This window comes from Mesoplodon bidens, assembly GCF_964165515.1.
Source record: "Mesoplodon bidens genome assembly, chromosome: 4".
In the NCBI taxonomy this organism is placed as follows: Eukaryota; Metazoa; Chordata; class Mammalia; order Artiodactyla; family Ziphiidae; genus Mesoplodon; species Mesoplodon bidens.
This window is the reverse complement of record NC_138160.1, coordinates 116387202-116406051: the sequence shown is the minus strand read 5'-3', so window position 1 is coordinate 116406051 and position 18850 is coordinate 116387202. Positions and strand designations below refer to the sequence as shown.

General features: G+C 42.5%; 1 long non-coding RNA gene across 1 annotated transcript in view; it reads right to left on the bottom strand.

Annotated features, from left to right (window-relative positions):
* Window positions 1-18850, bottom strand: part of LOC308616706 — a 252155-nt gene that overhangs the window by 202614 nt on the left and 30691 nt on the right. Inside the window, exon 3 of the long non-coding RNA XR_014015745.1 lies at window positions 11997-12124. This is a non-coding gene — a long non-coding RNA (uncharacterized lncRNA). The remainder of the gene's footprint in view (window positions 1-11996; window positions 12125-18850) is intronic.

Sequence of the window (18850 nt, the reverse complement as noted above, 5' to 3'; positions counted from 1 at the left end):
TTTGTGCCAGACACAGTGTTGATGCAGTGGGGGCCTCTCCTTCAGGGAAGACAGCTTAACCCTGGTACAGACCCCAGCCAGAGTCATGGGAAGGAGACACACTAAGGCCTCAGGAAGCCAAGAAAAATACCCCAGAACAGAGGAATCCATGGGCTCAAGCAAGCTTTGCTCTGAAAGCTGCTGCTAAACACAGCCAGCACCAAGAGTTGCCAGGAAACCTGCCAGACTGGCTCTATCCCTGCTGGAGTCCCCAGCACAGCTGTCCTGCCCCACCACTGGCCCCTGCTCTCTGCTCTGAGCTGACACAACCTGCTTCCCTCTGCTGGTGATGTAGAAAAGTTACTCCCCAGGGCCTCACCCACAGACAGCCTCCTAGAAACCTTCTGGGCTGCGGAGGGGAAGGTCCAAGGGGATGGGTGGGGTATGAAGCACAGAGAGTGTTTCAGTATTTTTAGCAGCTGTGTTTCCTTTAGGCCTTGTCCTTGGCAGGAGGGCTACTTTCCAACTGTGTTCAAGGCAAGGGTTTTTGAGGACAGGACTTGTCAGCAAAGAAGTTTGATTGCAGTTGCAGGGGTCAAGCAGGGGCGCGTGGGGCTAGAACACACAATGGACGGGTCCTGATGGCTGAACCCAGTGGGGTTTCTTTCCTCTGGTGTCTATAAGGGGAACTACCCTGTGCATGACAGCTGCAATTAATTCTGATTTATGGTCCCGGCACCTCCCTCCGCCACCTGGAGAAGGAGCTTTTGGAAGGGCTTTGTGGCAGGTGATGCTGATCCTTCCATTCCTGGTGCTCCTGGCCCTGGCAGAAAACTGCTCACCCTCCCTCTGCTAGCTGCGGAGGAGAAGAAAAGGCCAGCCTGGGCTACCCTGCCTGCCTCTGCTCCCCTCCCACCGGGCCTGGCCCACCTGCCCTGGGTCTGAAAGTCCACACTGCCCCCTCCTGCCTGCACCTCACAGCTCCCCACCCGCTCCAGCTCTCTTCTTGAGCCAGCCTTGCCCAGGTGCTTCAGCCAGACTCCATATCTGCCCTTTGTCACTAGGTGTTCCTTTGGCCCTGTTTGCACTGATTCTTTCCTACATGTGACTAATATTTAGGGACATCTCCTCCTTTCCTGGGCTGTGAGCCCCTGGAGTACAGGGCGATGGTTCCTGTTCTTTGTTAAATGAATTTAACAAATGTTTATTGAGCAACCACAATATGCCAGGCACTGAGCTAAGGGCTAGGAGCAAGAGAGCCATGGTCCCGACTCTCATAGAACTAACAGACTAGCAGATAAACAAAGGAATAGAAAGGTTATGTGTAGTGATAAATGCTACCAAAAAAAAAAAAAAAGCAAAAACAAAAGCAGAACACCAACTTATGTGACTGGGAGGGGACGGGAGCTTCTATCAACACATGCGCAGGAAGTGACAGCCATATTGAGATCTGCAGGAAGAAGGTGTCTGAAGGTCAGAGCCCTGTCTAGCAGACAGCTGCTCCCCGCTGCCTAAGCGGAGTCAGGGAGCAGAAGAGTCCAGGAGCATGTAGGGCACGTGCCCAGGAATCTAAGAGATGTGATTAGATCTAAGAGATCTCATCTAAATCTAATCTAATCTAATACATCTTTTTATTCTAAAAGCAGTAAGAAGCCATTGGAAAGCTTTAAGCAGTGAAGGAAGTGTTCTGCCTTGTATTTTGGGTTTACTGTGGCTGTGGAAAATGACCAGAAGCAGGGGGCTAGAGATGGAGCTGGCAGAATAGCCCAGAAAAGAGGCTGGTGGACTGGACCATAATGGTGTCCATGGATACAAAGGGAAGGCTGTGAGAAATAACTGGTGGATCAGCTGGTACGAAGCTGGTGTCTGGGGACAGGACACCTCATGTGGCCCCAGCCCTCTGTGACTATCCCTCTGCAGCCTGGGACCAAGGATGGCCTCACTGTGTTGGCTCTTGGACAGAGGCAGGAGGACTCTACTCTGAGCTCATCTGCAGATGTGAATTTCAGCTGAGCTACCCATATTTCTCCTCTTGTGCCCAACGATGAGCATCTTCCGAGCAAGGGCTGTGTGTATCTCTGTATCACTCTCCCCCACCCACCCCTCACACACACATACCCCTACAGGCTTCAATATTGTTGCAGACTGGAGTCTCGCAGAGCAGATGCTGAGATAGACGGTGGAGTACAAGATGTTTATGAGGGATGAACCCATGAAAGGAATGGGAGAAAGCAGCATTGGGCAGAGGAAAAAGTCGAATTATGATGGAGGCTCCACAAAGCCTTGGCCAATCCGGTGGGGAGCCTGGGAGCCAGCATCACCCATCCCACGTTGAGCTGAAATAGCCTGGCCTTGCACCACGGAACACGGCTGCCCCAGAAGGGTGTGGCCCCAGGTGTGATGGCCCCCTGCAGCTGGGGCTGACAGTGTGGGGTATCTGTTGCCTGCACTCCCCCAGCTGGACAGCAAGTCCCTCCCTGAAGGGATCGGGGTGGTGCTTCTCTGTGTCTTCCATGGAGAGTATCTAATTGCTGTGGGCTGCTCAGGAGAGGCCTACAGTCCCCGCCTCTGTGATATGAACTGGCTCCCAGGAAGAGTTTCTGCAACAGCTTGGCTCTTTCTAGGTCTCTGAGCTAACTGGCCTGATTGGGCTCATGAACAAGCCACTGGCTTTGCATCAGCACATCTCTTCACACTCCTGAGAGTGCTTACAGATGGAGGCAGGTAATGTGAAATTCATTTGGCCATTTCAGAGTCATTTCAGCATCTGTTGTGTCATGCAAAGATAGATCTAGGCTTTGTGGTCAGATAGTCTAGTGTTCTAGTCCTACATCTGCCACACACCAGCTCCATGACCCCAGGCAAATTAACAAGCTTTCTGGGAGTATTTTTTCTCTTTTATAAAATGTGTGGAATGATGATGAAAAAGACAGGCAACTTGCAATTAAGGGCTGTGTCTAACTAGCCTTGTCTTCTCACTGGTCTATAGGTGCTCAGTGAATGGAGGAGTGCTATGCGCTGTCAGGTATTTGTGCCCTTGTCTTATGCAGGTCACAGCAGCCGTAAGCTCCAGAAGGCAGCAAGGAGCTGTTATTCACACTTGCAGAGGCGCGAAAAGGAGCTACCCCTACTTTAGCACTTCTCACGCTGCGCGACCTTTATTCGCGTGACTGCCACTTCACCAACCCCTGGGCACTGCCAGTATCATAGCTGAAAACTTAGCCCAGCCCACAGCCTGGCGCAGAGGTAGTGCCTGCCACACGTTAGCTGCCACGATTGAAACCTGCCATCACACACTGGGGTCTCAACAGCACCCCAGAAGTCAGCTCACAATATCCTCTGGAAATAAGTCCCAATTTTCCCTGACCTCACCCCATCGTCCTGGAATCTCATCTGCATAGCAGGCAGCGTGCCCCGCCCCATCCCACCCCCAGCTGGATTATAAAGTTGTTCATGAGTGAAGCATTTGCCATAGCTCTCTGGCTCACTGGCGACTTAACAGTACCCTGGTAAGCCCTCCTGGCCTCCTTCCTGGCAGTTCTGTTCCATGGGCAAATATTAGTTTCTTCTTTAGGTTGTAAGAGGAAAGACTGCAGTTCCATAGAGAAACACCACAGCCGTCGGTAAGACTGCAAAGAATCTCGGTTTGTTCATTTCAGCAAATGGCCCCAGCTGGTTTTCCAAATTGGAGCCCTTCATTTTGTTCCATAAAGTCTGATGTAGTGGGATGAACATCTGCTATGGATCTACCAAGACCTGAGTTCAAGTCCTGTGTGGTCTTGAGTAAGTCTGCACAACTTCTGAGAACTTCCGTTCGCTTACCTGCAATGCTTATCTTGCAGTTGGGTTGAGGGCTTAGAAAAGTAATTGCCTGAGATACAGCACATGCTCAAAAGCAGGCTGTTATTGTTTCCTTTCCCCAAGGGCAGGGAACAAAGGTGAGCGGTGCTGGAGTCGGTCTTACATGATACTATGTGATGTGCACTCAGTGTGGAGAGATGGAAAGTTCTGGCATCTGCTGCACTAGATCATGACCGAGGAGGTCAGCAGGAGAGGAGGCACCTGGAAATGTGAATAGCTGCAGTGTGGCCTTGAGAGCAACTGTCACGGGCAGTAGGAGCCTCTGGATGGCGAAGCAAAAGACAGAAACATATGCTTCTTTCCCACCACTGCCATCCATTTGACATGATCCTTTCTCCAGGGGGTGCTGGGAGTGTGGCCCAGACCCCTACTCTGTCCTCTGCACACAGGGGAGGCTGCCTGCACATCCCAAACGCTGAGAAAGAGACTCTGAGGCAGCTTTCCCCAGCTGGGGAGAAGGAAGGGAGTTGGGGCTCATAAACTTATAAACCCAGCTAGAAGCTCCTTAAAGGTAAGAACCCTGACTGTCTGGTGACTGTTGAACTCTTAGTACTAACAAAATGCCTGGCACATAAAAGGTATTCAATATCCATTTTATAAGCATTGTGTGTATTTTTATCCATCCATCCATGTATGTGACAACCATTTGCTGAGTACAGCCTCTGTCGGGCTGGGTTGAACTTAACAGAAATAAATAAAGCCAATCTCTTTTGTTTTCAGATTCTTTTCCATTATAGGATATTACAAGATATTGAATATAATTCCCTGTGCTATACAATAGGACATTGCTGATGATCTACTTTATATATAGTAGTATGTATCTGTTAATTCCAAACTCCTCATTTATCCCTCCTCCTCCCCTTTCCCCTTTGGTAACCATAAGTTTGTTTTTTATGTCTGTGAGTCTGTTTCTGTTTTGTAAGTAAGTTCATTTTATCACTTTTTTAGATTCCACATGTTAGTGATATCATATGATATTTGTCTTTGTCTGGCTTACTTCACTTAGTATGATAATCTCTAGTTGCATCCATGTTGCTGCAAATGGCATTCTTTCTTTTTTTTTTTTTTTTTTTGGCTGAGTGATTTCCATTGCAACTGTATACCACATCTTCTTTATCCTTTCCTCTATCAATGGACAGTTAGGTTGCTTCCATGTCTTGGCCACTGTAAATAGTGCTGTTATGAACATTGGAGTGCATGGATTAGAGTTTTCTCTGGATATATGCCCAGGACTGGGATTGCTAGATCATACGGTAACTCTATTTCTAGTTTTTTAAGGAACCTCCATATTTTTCCCCATGCAAGCCAGTCTCTTGCGACTCACAGCCTAACAGAGGGAGACAGGTACGTTTAACAGACAATCCCAGCGCGGGGGGCGGAGAGGAGAGGAGTGGTCCGACAGTGAGAAACCCAGGAATCTATGGGGGCACAGGGGAAGATGCTTACCCTGTTATGGAGGAGGGAGGGAGGGCAGGGAAGCTTTTCCACAGGAGGAGGCATCTGGGTCATGCCCCAAAAGAAAAGCAAGCAGAAAGAATAAAGACTCTGGGGAAGGTGACTCATCTAGTCCAAGCTGTGTTTCCCCATTGCCTCTTTAAAAAGTTTCTTTGGATATTAACACAATAAAGTCTGGCTGGCACATGGTATTTGCTCTCCCACGTTCTGTATCATCATCACCACCATCATCATCACTGTTCCTTCTGCAGGGAGAGGAGAGTGCCTGTGCCTTCCTGGTCTTTGCTGCACTATTTGCATCATCCTGCCTCAGCTGCGCTCAGGGTTAAGACACTTAGTTCCCTCGAAGGTCAGAAGGGCTGGGAGAGATGAGTGTCCTGGGCAGGGATGGGAGTGGGGGAACTTCCAGGGCCCACCTGGGTCATCCTTGGGATCTGGGGGAGTTGTGCAGGTCATGCAATTCCCTGAGGGTCCAGGGCTTGATCTTGGCTCCACCTTCTTTCTCAGGTCTTCCCCTCCTCAATGACAGCTGGGCCCTCTGCCCATGAGCTCAGAGCAGCCTTGAGAGAAATGGGGAGGGAGTCTGGCTCTGCTGCAGTCTTGCGGTTGCAGAGAGGGAAACTGAGGGACACCATTACTGGTTTCAGGCAGCACACTTTGTCCAGGGAGCAAGACACATGCCCGGCCATCTAGGTTCTTTCCAGAGCTCCCTGTTCTGAGTCTTGTCCCCGTGGTGGATGTGAGACACTGCAGGCAGTCACATGAGGGAAGGCTGAAGGGGAACCCAAGATTCCAGTCTTCCATCAGACCACACTGCCTCAGCCTCAGCATGGTGAGCACCCTCTCACTGTCAACCCACTTCTGCTGCTTCCTTTTGGCAAGGTGGCACTCGGATGGGGAGGTTTCTGATTGATCCAAATTCCAATGTACCACGCTCAACCTCTGGTCAGTGGGCAATCTAGCAGTGAGCGAGGTCTCACAGGACTGGCTGTGCTCTAGTGACAGGCAGAATAGGATCTAAAAGATCTAATCAAACTATTCAAATAAATTTACTTCAGCTCAGTTCAGAGCAGTGGGGTTATAGTATTCAATACTTCTATTCTCTTGGCATCTGGTTTCTAAAATCAGTAACATGGCCTTTATGAATACTAAACGTGAATTGTTTTTACACACTCAATCTGTGTGTATGTGTTTTACAAATTGTATTTTGTGTTTATAATCACCTTCGATTTAAATGTGTGCACTGATAGAATTTACATATTTGGGCTAAAGAGCTCAGAGACAAGAGACCTAATACTCAGCCTTTCTACAGTGAATTAGTGAATTATCAAGTGAAGAAACAGCTCCAGCTGGAGGAAAAGGAAACCGGCAGAAGCCACTGGCAAAATTCACTATGTTTTCCTTTCTCATATTCACGTGATTTCATGCTCATTCTCAGTCCCTTGCTATCTTGTGTACATGGCAGGAGGTAAAGAGAGGAGGGGGTTCTGGAAGGTTCTGGAAGTTTAAGGAGTTTGTTTCCCTTATTTAAGTTTTCAGAAATGGAGATAAGGCAAAATATTATGCGTTTTTGATTGTGGCTAGATTTGACTGTGGCTCTGATAGACGCACACTGTATTTTTTTAAGGAATCTTCCTCAGACCTGTGCACCCTAGTGAGTGTTACCCATTTCTACGTAACAACTCTGAAAGGTTGTATGGTTATTCCAAAGATGCTTTGGTTGCTCCAAACAGACCTTTTAGTAACTCTTCTATTCTTCTTTTAAGATAGTCCTTAGGGTCATTTTACAAACTGTGCAAGAAATTTAGCCTCATTAACTCACAATCACTTTGCAGAGGATCAGTGGAAGTGATGGGATGGTATAATTCAACTTACCCAACAGATGAGACTCTTAATGACCTTTGTCTGTTTTACAAAATTTAAATTCATCCTCAAAAGACAAAGACTTGGCATCATTAAGGAGATATCAAAAGAATGTGTCACAAGCTTGGGAAGTAATTTTGAAGCTGGAGTTGGCCAAACATTTTGAGCAAAGAATTTTTAGAATAAGTATCAAGTCTGCCAAGAAAACTACTTTGAAGAACAACACTCACTTGGTCGTGTGATTTTTCATTGTTTGTTAAGTTCCCAGATTCTTTTCACCATAAACAGCCACTGTGTTTTCAAGTCTTCATTTTCTGCTGCTCTGTGTCATAAAAATCCTGAGAGTTCATGGCTCATAGTTTGACTTTTCTTCTTTCTTTCCCAGAGTTACTAATATTCTTAATCATTCCCCTTCCTCTGCAGTCAAAACTCATGTGTGGATATGGATATGCTTTGTCTATACCTGCCAGTGATCACCTAGGATATAGGCTAGGAAATATGGAGCTTCTGAAAGATTCTTTGGAATCTTTCCTACCTGCTTGGGCAGAAGCAGGCACTGCTGGTGAGCCAGGCTTTGATATACACTGCCATTTGAGACCTGTTGCCTTCTCCTGGCCCTATCTAGAGGAGCCAGTCAAGCACTGAGGTAAGGGGAGGGGCCGTCGCAATTAACAAATGCCAGAGAACAAGTGAACCTATCTATGAAACACAAACAGAATCACGGACATAGAGAATAGACTGGTGGTTGCCAAGGGGGAGGAGGGTGGAAGAGGTATGGATTGGGAGTTTGGGACTAGCAGATGCAAACTGGTATATATAGAAGGGATAAACAACAAGGTCCTACTGTAAAGCTCTGGGAACTATATTCAATATCCTGTGATAAACCATAATGGAAAAGAATATGAAAAAGAATGTATATATATGTATAACTGAGTCACTTTGCTGTAATTAACACAACATTGTAAATCAACTATACTTCAATAAAACAACAACAACAATAACAAAAAAATGCTAGAGAAAGTTATTGTTAGCCATTGTCTATCTGAAGTTAGTTCAAGAACCTCCAGGCAATCTTCCCCCTGGTTACCACAACACTTTTAAATTGGAATACTGTGTCAATGGACAGCCTAAAAGAAACAGATAAATTCCTAGAAATATACAGCCTTCTAAGACAGAATCACGAAGAAGCAGAAAATCTAAACAGACTAATTACCAGTAGGGAGATTTAATCAGTAATCAAAAACCTCCTAAAAGGCAAATGTCCAGGACCAGATGATTTCACTGGTGAATTCTACCAAACATTCAAAAAATGAATTAATACCAATCCTTCTCAAACTCTTCCAAAAATGAGAAGAGAAGGGAACACTTCCAAACTCAGTCTATGAGGCCAGGATTACCCTGATACCAAAACCAGAAAACAACACCACGAGAAAGAAAAATTACAGGCCAATATCCCTGATGGAGATAGTTGCAAAAATCCTCAACAAAATATTAGCAAACCAAATTCAATAATACACTAACAGTATCAGACACCATGATCAAGTGGGGTTTATCCCAGGGATGTAAACGTTCAACATCCACAAACCAATTCATGTATACAACATATTAACAAAATGAAGGATAAAAATCATATTATGGTCTGTTCAACAGATGCAGAAAAAATGACAAAGTTGAACATCCATTTACAATAAAAACTCTCAATAAAGTGAGTATAGAGGGAATGCACCTCAACATAATAAAGGCCATATAGGACAAGACCACAGCTAACATCACACTCAGCAGTGAAAAGCTGAAAGCTTTTTCTTGAAAATCAGGAGCAAGACAAGGATGCCCATTCTCACCACTTTTATTCAACATAGGACTGGAAGTCCTATCCAGAGCAATTAGACAAGAAGAAACAAAAGGCATCCACAATGGAAAATAAGAAGTAAAACCATCACTATTTGCAGATGATATGATATTATAAATAGAAAAGACTCCACCAAAAAACTGTTAGAACTAATAAATGAATTAAGTAAATTTTCAGGATACAAAATCAGTATACAGAAAATCTGTTGCATTTCTATACATTAATAATGAACTATCAGAAAGAAAAAATAAGAAAACAATCCCATTTATAATTGCATTAAAAAGAATAAAATACCTAGGAATAAATTTAACTAAGGCGGTGAAAGACCTTTACACTGAAAATTATAAGACAACAATGAAAGAAATTTAAGAAGACACAAATAAATACAAAGATATTCTGTACTCACAGATTGGAAGAATTAATATTATTAAAATGCCCATACTACCCTATAGCGATCTATAGATTCCACACAATCCCTATCAAAATACCAATGGCATTTTCCCATAGAACTAGAACAAATAATCCTAAAATTTGTATGGAACCACAAAAGACCCCAATAGCCAAAGCAATCTTGAGAAAGAGGAACAAAATTGGAAGCATCACACTCCCTGATTTCAAACTATATAACAAAGCTACAGTAATAAAAACACTATTAAACAAAATAGAGAGTCCAGAAATAAACCTATGCATATATGGTCAACTAATTTACAAAAAAAGGAGCCAAGAATATACAATGGGAAAAGGACAGTCTCTTCAACAAATGGTTTTGGGAAAACTGGACAGTCACATGCAAAAGAATGAAACTAGACCACCATATTACACCATACACAAAAATTAACTCAAAATGGATTAAAAACTTGAATGAAAAGCCTGAAATCATAAAATTCCTAGAAGAAAACATAATCAGTAAGCTCCTTGACACTGGTTTTGGTGATGATTTTTAAAAATTTGACACCAAAAGCAAAGGTAACAAAAGCAAAAATAAACAAGTGGGACTATATCAAACTAAAAAGCTTCTGCAAGAAAAAGGAAACCATCAATAAAATGAAAAAGCAACCTACCAAATGTGCAAACATATTTGCAAAGCATATATCTGATGAGGGTGTTAATATCCAAAATAAATAAGGAACTCATACAACTCAACATCAAAAAAACGAACAATCCAATTATGAAATGGGCAGAGGGGCTGACTAGACTTTTTTCCAAAGAAGACATACAGATGGCCAACAGGTACATGAAAAGATGCTCAACATCATTAATTATCAGTGAAATGTAAATCAAACCCACAGTGAGATATCACCTCACACCTGTAAGAATGGCTATTATCAAAAGGTAACATGAGGACGTGGAGAAAAAAGAACGCTTGTGCTCTGTTGGTGGGCATGTAAATTGGTGCAACCACTATGGAAAACAATATGGAGATTCCTCAAAAAATTAAAAACAGAACTACCATATGATCCAGCAATTCCACTTCTTGGTACTTATCGATGAAAATGAAAACACTAATTCAAAAAGATGTATGCATCCCCCAGGTTCACTGAAGCATTATTTACAGTGGCCAAGACGTGGAAACAACCTAAGTGTCTGTGCAGGGAAGAATGGATAAAGTAAATGTTGAACAGTCATCCCTCAGTATCCATGAGGGACTGGTTCCAGGACCCCGTGCCATATATCAAAATCCTTAGATGCTCAAGTGCCTTATATAAAATGGAATAGTATTTGCATATAACCTATGTACATCCTCTGTATACTTTAAATCAACTCTATATTACTTATAATGCTTAACACTATGTAAATGCTATATAAATAGTCATGTAAATGCTATATAAATAGTCATTGACATGCAGAAAATTTGAGTTTTGCTTTTAGGAACTCTCCAGAATTTTTTCTCAAATATTTTCAATCCACGGTTAATTGAATCCAAGGATGTGGAGCCTGCAGATACAGAGGGCGAACTGTATATATATTCAATGGAATATCATTTAGCCATTATAACAATGGAATTTTGCCATCTGTGATAACAAGAATGGACCTTGAAGGCATCATGCTGAGTGAAATAAGTCAGAGAAAGATAAATACTGTAAGATCTCACTTATATGTGGAATCTGAAAACAAACAAACAAACCAAAAAACCCTCATAGATACAGAGAACAGATTGGAGGTTGTCGCGGGGGGGGGTGGAAGTGGGCCAATGGGTGAAGGAAAAAAAGATACATACTTTCAATTATAAAATAAAAAAATCATGGGGATGTAAGGTACACATTGGCAACTACACTTAATACTACTATGCTACATATTTGAAAGTTGCCAGAAAAGTAAATCTTAAAAGTTCTCATCACAAGAAAAAAAATTCTGTAACTATGTGTGGTGATGGATGTTAACTGTATTGTAGTGATCATTTCACAGTATATACATGTACCGAATGCGGTACAACTGAAACTAATAAAACGTATGTCAATGTTATACCTCAATAAAAGTGAATAAAAATTAAAAAATAAAATAGTAGCAATTACATGATTTTAAAAAATAAATACGTAAATTAGACATTAGTGATAAATGCCAAGAAAAATGTGATAAAGATAAAAATTTTTAAAGAGAAGTATGTATCAGATCACATATATTTTGGGGTCCTTTGGGAAGTATTTTGGTTTCATTGAGGCTTTTGGGGGAATTCACAGGGAAGAATCAATCACATCAAAGAATAAAAATTGGAAAATGACTTATTCAAAAGGAATTGTTTTAGAACTGTAATTATTTGATTTAGAGGGGAAAACTAATGTGTAAAACCTCAATGATTTTCTTCTTTTACATAACTCCTCTCTTAATCAAAGTAAGACATGTACTTAGTTTCAAAAGGCAAATAATTTTTCTTAAAAAAGATGTTGTCTCAGATGCCTCAAGAAGCCCTTGTTAAAACAGGAATATATCACCTGGTAGGTAGAAGACATTAACCAATACCAGTTAGGGAGAAAGTAGCTCAAATACTCACCAGGAAGCTGCTTCAAGATTCTTTGGAGACAGAAGCCAGGGTGGGTCTTTTCCAGGAGTGAAGGTTGGGAGGGAGATGGCAAAGATGGCAAAAGAGGAGCAGACAGGGCTCTGCCCAGCAAGGCCTTCCTGGGGGCAGAGAGGGAACAATGCATAACTATAGGCTAAAGCTTGGGAAAGAAGGCCTCTGGTAAGTCAAATTCTTCTCCTTGTTTATCAAGGGGTGGCCTTGACCCTTTTGCAGCATTAGTGCTTCCCCTTCAACCCACCTACCTGGGAGAGCTGCAGAGGATGGAAGTGCTAGAAGGGGATTAGGTTTGAAAACAATCCTACTTCCCTTTCTTTCCTAAGATGGACTCAAGATGGTATTTTTCAAAGGGTTGATGCCAACCTATTCTCTGAAATGGCAGTCCAGTGTTGCTAAAATGCTATCTTTTATTCAAGTCAGGAGGTGCCTAGAGCCAAAGGGGGAAATTCTTTGTGTCTTTTCAGCATGGTCTTAGGATTTCTGGCAGTGCCATGGGCCCAGGCAAGCTGCCTTCTGGGAACATAAACCTTCAAACATCAACAAACCGCTATCCTAGAGAGATGAGGGGAAGAAAGTCAGCCTGGGCATGGGATTCGGAATTCCTCTTGCCACCACTGCTAAGCTTTTTGAATGCCTTTATTTACAGTTAAATTTTTCTCAGTCACCCAAGAATGCAAAATTCTAACTATAGTTTTTCATTAAATATGTACTCTCAGAATCCAGTCTCATCTCATTCAAGAGAGTGCTTCCTTAGCTGTATAATGGTGGAATAACAGCACCCAACTTGTAGAATGAGAATTCGATGGGGTAATGTTTCTAGAAATCCGGAATCCAGTAGTCTGGTCTCTGTAGCTATCATGCTATATGAGAAATTTTGTGTAACTTTCTTCTGACTCACCTCTCTCAAAGGCAAAATAATTATTATTATTATTCAGGGGGATGCCATCAGTTTTATTTCATTGTTTAATGCTTATATTTGTGTAGTGTTTTCAAGTTCCTTAGTGTTAGGGGAAATAAAAGCATGAAAGTGAGAATCGCAAAGGTAATGATTATAAAACCTTCTTCAATAACAGATGGAAACCAGGAGGGTGTAGACAGTCATCAGTGAGGCTTCCTCATAGCTCATTTAGATGCAGCCCAAACAGCCATTTCAGCATGTAATAAGACCAGGCCTTTAAAAATTCATACTAAATCTCATAGTTTCTGTCCATGTACAAATTCCATGCTGGCTCATGGTAATTTCTGCAAAATGACTGTGCCTTTCCCATAATTTATGTTCTCTCTTCACTCCGTGGGGGCTGAACGCCGATGCCTGCAGGAGTCTGAGTTTGATTAAGTCGTTACAGGCTGTAGCCTGCGTGGGTGACTCTGTGCTGTTCCTGGCTAGGCTGGTGCTTCCAGATCCCCCTGGGAAGAAGGGCTGAAGGAGGACAGTTCTCAGTTTGTGTATCAAAAAGAGTGTGATGGCTCGGCTAGTGACACCAATAACAAACAAGGAAAAGAGTGGCATTACATTCTCTCAGCCAGAGCAAGCTCTTTTATATTCCTCCAAGGGATATCCTGAGCAAAAGCTTGGCAACTCACCTTGTTAGGAAACTGAAAGGCTGATCCCTGGGGTCAGTGTAATGGGTCTCAAGGCTGCTGAAGAATTTCCTGGTCCAGGAAGAATGGGGATGGGATGGAGAAAGGTGTGTGTGTGTGTGTGTGTGTGTGTGTGTGTGTGTGTGAGTGAGTGAGTGAGAGAGTGAGAGAGAGAGAGAGAGAGAGAGAGAGAGAGAGAGAGAGAGAGAGAGAGAGATGGAAGGGTCTGCCATTACTGAGAACCCATGGTCCTTTTGGGACTAGGCTAATTGCACCTGTGATGTAATGAGGCCCATGTTGCAGAAGGCTCAAGTCAACAGCCTCCTTCAGGGAGCACTAGGTCCAGTACTTTCACTTCCAGATATTTCAGGGGGAAGGTCTCTCCTGGCTTTAGGGTTAAGTCTCTTTGGATAGCTTATCTCACTATCAAGACATTGCTCTTTTATCTCCAATTCTGGTCCGAGAAAAGGATGGTTCTCAGTGGGTCACAAGTCTACTCAAGTCACCAAAAGATACTGAGCACTTAATGTCAGGCATTCTGCATCAGAAACTGAGGACAATGGTGAACAAGATGGTGTTCTGATTTCAAGGAACTTACCAAGCAATAACAGCTTCCCACGTTCTAGCCATATACCAGGCCCTTTCCTAAGCCCTTAACATTTAATCCCCACCACAACTCTATGTAGTGATTATATTAATATTATCCCCATTTTTAGATGAGAAAACTGATTCACGAAAAGATCAGTTAACTTACCTAAAATAACACAGCTAGTTAGCTGCAGAGCCAGGATCTGAATCCAGGCAGTCTGACTCTAGAGTTGATGCTTAAACTATTACAGTTTGCTGCATTAGACCATCAATGGGAGTCTGTATAAGGCAAATTTCATGTATTAAGTGTTGTGGCATTAATTACAGAAGCTATAAGAGCAGAAAGAGTCACATGTGAGAAGATGAGGTGACTAGACACTACTTCCCAGAGAATGTCGTGTCTAAGCTGAGACCTAAGGTATGATTGCTTGTTAGCCAAGCTTAATGGGGGTGTGGATTCTAGAAAGAAGGAAAAGCAAATGCAAGTCTCATGGTGAGAGAGAACATGCCTTGTTTATATTTAAAGAAAAGAAGGAAATTGGTGTGGTTGCATCACAGATTTCATAGGAGGAAATATTTAGAGATGAGGTTGCAGGGGTTTCTTTATCTGTCCAACCAACCTGCTAGGTGTCAAGTATTCTGATAAGACAATATTAATTGATATAAATAAGGTGATGCCCTCATGGAACTTATTGTTTGTAAAATGAAATGATATTTCCTATCTTGCCTGTTGAGAAAAAATTAATTAAACTTGGAAATAAGGCAAAAAGGTGAGTGGCATGTTCTTTCAGTGTCAACTGGGGTATTGTTTAACATATTTACTCAAAGATTATTTAATTATCTAGAGTAATGTACCACTGTTTGACTTGGCTGTTTACTATTAGCTATGAAATTAGATTCTTGTGAAGTTAAATGTACCATGTAGGGATCTATCCAGTAGAGAAGATAACCTCAAAGCTTATCAGTTTATTGGCCTATAGGATATTAACAACTTTTATCTCTGCCTCACTGTGTTAGTTTTCTACCGTTACCATAGCAAATTATTACAAACTTAGTGGCTTAAGACAACACAAACTTATTATTTTATATATTTGGAGGTCAGGAGTTCAGCACAGGTCTCATGTGACTAAAATCAAGTGGTAGGCAGATTGTGTTCCTTCCTGGAGGCTCTGGAGCAGAATGCTTTTCCTGCTCATTCCAGTTGTTAGAAGAACTCAGTCCCTCTCAGGTGTAGGACAGAGGTCCCTGTGTTCTTGCTAACTGCAAGTTGAGGGCCATGCCCCCCGCTTGTAGAAGCTGCCATGTTTCTTGGCTAATGGCCCCCTTCCTCCACCTTCAAAGCCAGCAGTAGCAGGTCCTTCTCACATAGCATCATTCTGACCCACCCTTCTGCTTTCCTCTTCTACTTTTAAAGACTCATGTGATTAAACTGAGCCCATTCAGATAATACTGGATGATCTCTTCATCTGAAGATCCTTAGCCTAAATAGCATCTTCAAAATCTTTTTTGCCATTAAGATAACATTCACAGGTTCAGGGGAGTAGAGAGTTGACATCTTTGAGGAATCATTTTTCAGCTTACCACATTGTAAGAACCATCATTATTTAAGAATGCTTTGGGGGGAGGGGGCAGTAAACTATATAACCTCTGTCCCTCAAAATGCAATTTTAACTAGTTTTACTATCTTACTGGTTCTTACTGATAAGTCAGTAAATCTTTGACACATGTTCCTTCTATAGTAATATGTTTTTAACTTTTTGAAAATTGTAATAATTATAATTGTCAGTTTGGGAGACTTCAATGAGATTGCCAAGTGGACTAACCTATCAGGGCCAATTCAGCTGTGGTGCAGGGAAGTGCACCTCATGTTCAGCCTAGCATGCTATTTTGGCTCCTGGGATAGATCCCAAATGGTAATAAAACTTTATCTTCCCTGACACACACTCTCTCTCTAACTTAACTCTGTGTTTCTCTTTTTACTTCTGGTCCTTGACCAGCTTTAGTCTTCATTCTGATTTATGCATCACCAGTTTGTTATTTGCCATTGGTGACTGCAGTGATTGGGACTCCAGTCTTATGGTCTCACCACTTCTACTGGGATAATGGGATCTATTCTCTGTTGGGTGAGAAACAGACAATGCAGTTTTGTAGTCTTTTCTGTTTGTCTATTTGGCTAATTGTGAGCTCAAAACAACCAAAAAAAAATTTTGTGCATCCTTGAATAGCCCTTTGAGATCCGGACCAATGAATTTTTGTGTTTCTCTGTGTGTTCTTAATCTATGACTGAGTTTGTAGAACTGAAGCTGCAAGTTCACTGTAGGTTTGTATGCCTGAAATTAAGAAAGGCCTTTACTTCTTATTATGAGGGCATGAAATATTTTCCTTCTCCCAAAGGGTATTAATAAATTAGAATACAATGTCTGTTAAACTCAGTTAATTAATTGGTTCATAGAAATTTTAAACACTTACACAAATAATATTGCCAGAATTCCCCAAAAATAAAAAAGCTGAACTTCTAATATTTTAAATGGGCTGGCTTACAAATATCCTTTCTTACAGAAAATCCTAGCTAAGATGCATCTTTATAAAGAATCAAAAATCTGAAGATGGTGGAGCAAAAGGACAGGACCACACCTCTTCTTACAAAAACACCAAAATCACAGCTAACTGTTGAACAACAATTGACAAAAACAACAACAACAACAACACTGGAACCTACCAAACATATGTCCTACATCCAAACACAAAGAAGAAGTCACAACAGGACGGTAGGAGGGGTGCAACTGCGATAAAATCAAATCCCATACCCACTGGGTGGGTGACCCACAAACTGAAAAATAATAATACCACAGAGGTTCTCCCACAGGAGTGAAAGTTCTGAGCTCCATGTCACGCTCCCCAGCATGGGGGTGTGGCAACATGAGGAGGAGCCCCCAGAGAATCTGGCTCTGAAGGCCAGAGGGGTTTGATCTCAGGAATTCCACAGAGTTGCAGGAAGCAGAAACTCCACTCTTAGAGGGCCCACGCAAGGTCACACGCACACCAGAACCCAGGGGACAAAGCAGTGACCTCATAAGAGTCTGGGCCAGACCTATCTGCTGGTATTAGAGGGTCTCCTGCAGAGGGCAGGGATGACTATGGCTCACTGTGGGGACAAAGACACTGGCAGCAACAGCTCTGTCAAGTACTCATTGGCATGAGCCCTTCTGGAGGCCACCATTTTCTCACCAAGACTTGGCCCAACCCAACAGCCTGTAGGCTCCAGTGCTGGAACACCTCAGGCCAAACAACCAACAGGGCAGGAACACAGCCCCACACATCAGCAGACAGGCTGCTTAAAGTTTTCCTGACCACCCAGCTGCCTGCTAAACACACCCCGGGACATGGCCCTGCCCACTACAGGGACAAGATTCAGCTCCACCCACCAGTGGGCAGGAACCAGCCCCTCCCACTGGAAACCTGCACAAGCCTCTTCATTCACCAGGGGGCAGACAGCAGAAGCAAGAAGAATGGCAACCCTGCAGGCTGTGGAATGGAAGCTGCAATCACAGAACCTTAGACAAAATGAGATGGCAGAGGAATATGTCCCAGATGAAGGAACAAGATAAAACCCCAGAAGAACAACTAAGTGAAGTGGAGATATGCAATCTACCTATAAAAGAATTCAGAGTAATGATAGTAAAGATGACCCAAGATCTCGGAAAAAGAACAGAGGCACAGATCCAGAAGATAAAAGAAATGTTTAACAAAGACCTAGAAGTACTAAAGAATAAACAAACAGAGATGAACTATATAATAACTGAAATAAAAAATTCACTAGAAGGAATCAATAGCAAAATAAGTGAGGAAAAAGAACAGATAAGTGAGCTATAAGACAGAATGGTGGAAATCACTGCTGTGGAACAGAATAAAGAAAAAAGAATGAAAAGAAATGAAGACAGTCTAAGACATCTTTGGGACAACATTAAATGAACCAACATTTGCATTATAAGGGACCCAGAAAGAGAAGAGGGAGACAAAGAACCTGAGAAAATATTGGAAGAGATAATAGCTGAAAACATCCCTAACATGGAAAAGGAAACAGTCACCCAAGTCCAGGAAGTGCAGAGAGTCCCAGGCAGGATAAACCCAAGGAGAAACATGCCGAGACACATAGTAATCAAATTGACAAAAATTAAACCAAAGAAAAGATTTAAAAGCAACAAATAACATACAAAGGAACTCCCATAAGGTTATCAGCTGATTTCTCAGCAGAAATTCTGCAGGCCAGAAGGGAGTGGCATGATATGTTTAAAGTGAAGAAAGGGGAGAACCTACAACCAAGAATACTCTACCCAGAAAGGCTCTCTTTCAGGTTCGATGGAGAAATCAAAAGATTTACAGACAAGCAAAAGCTAAGAGAATTCAGCACCACCAGATCAGCTTTGCAACAAACACTAAAGGAACTTCTCTAGGCAGGAAAGAAAAGGCCACAACTAGAAACAAGAAAATTATGAATGGAAAAGCTCACCAGTATAGGCAAACATATGGTAAAGGTAGGAAATCATCCACACACAAATATGATAGCAAAACCAGCAAACATGAGAAGAGGAGAGTACAAATTCAGGATATGGGAAATGCATTTGAAATTAAAAGACCAGCAACTTAAAACAATCTTG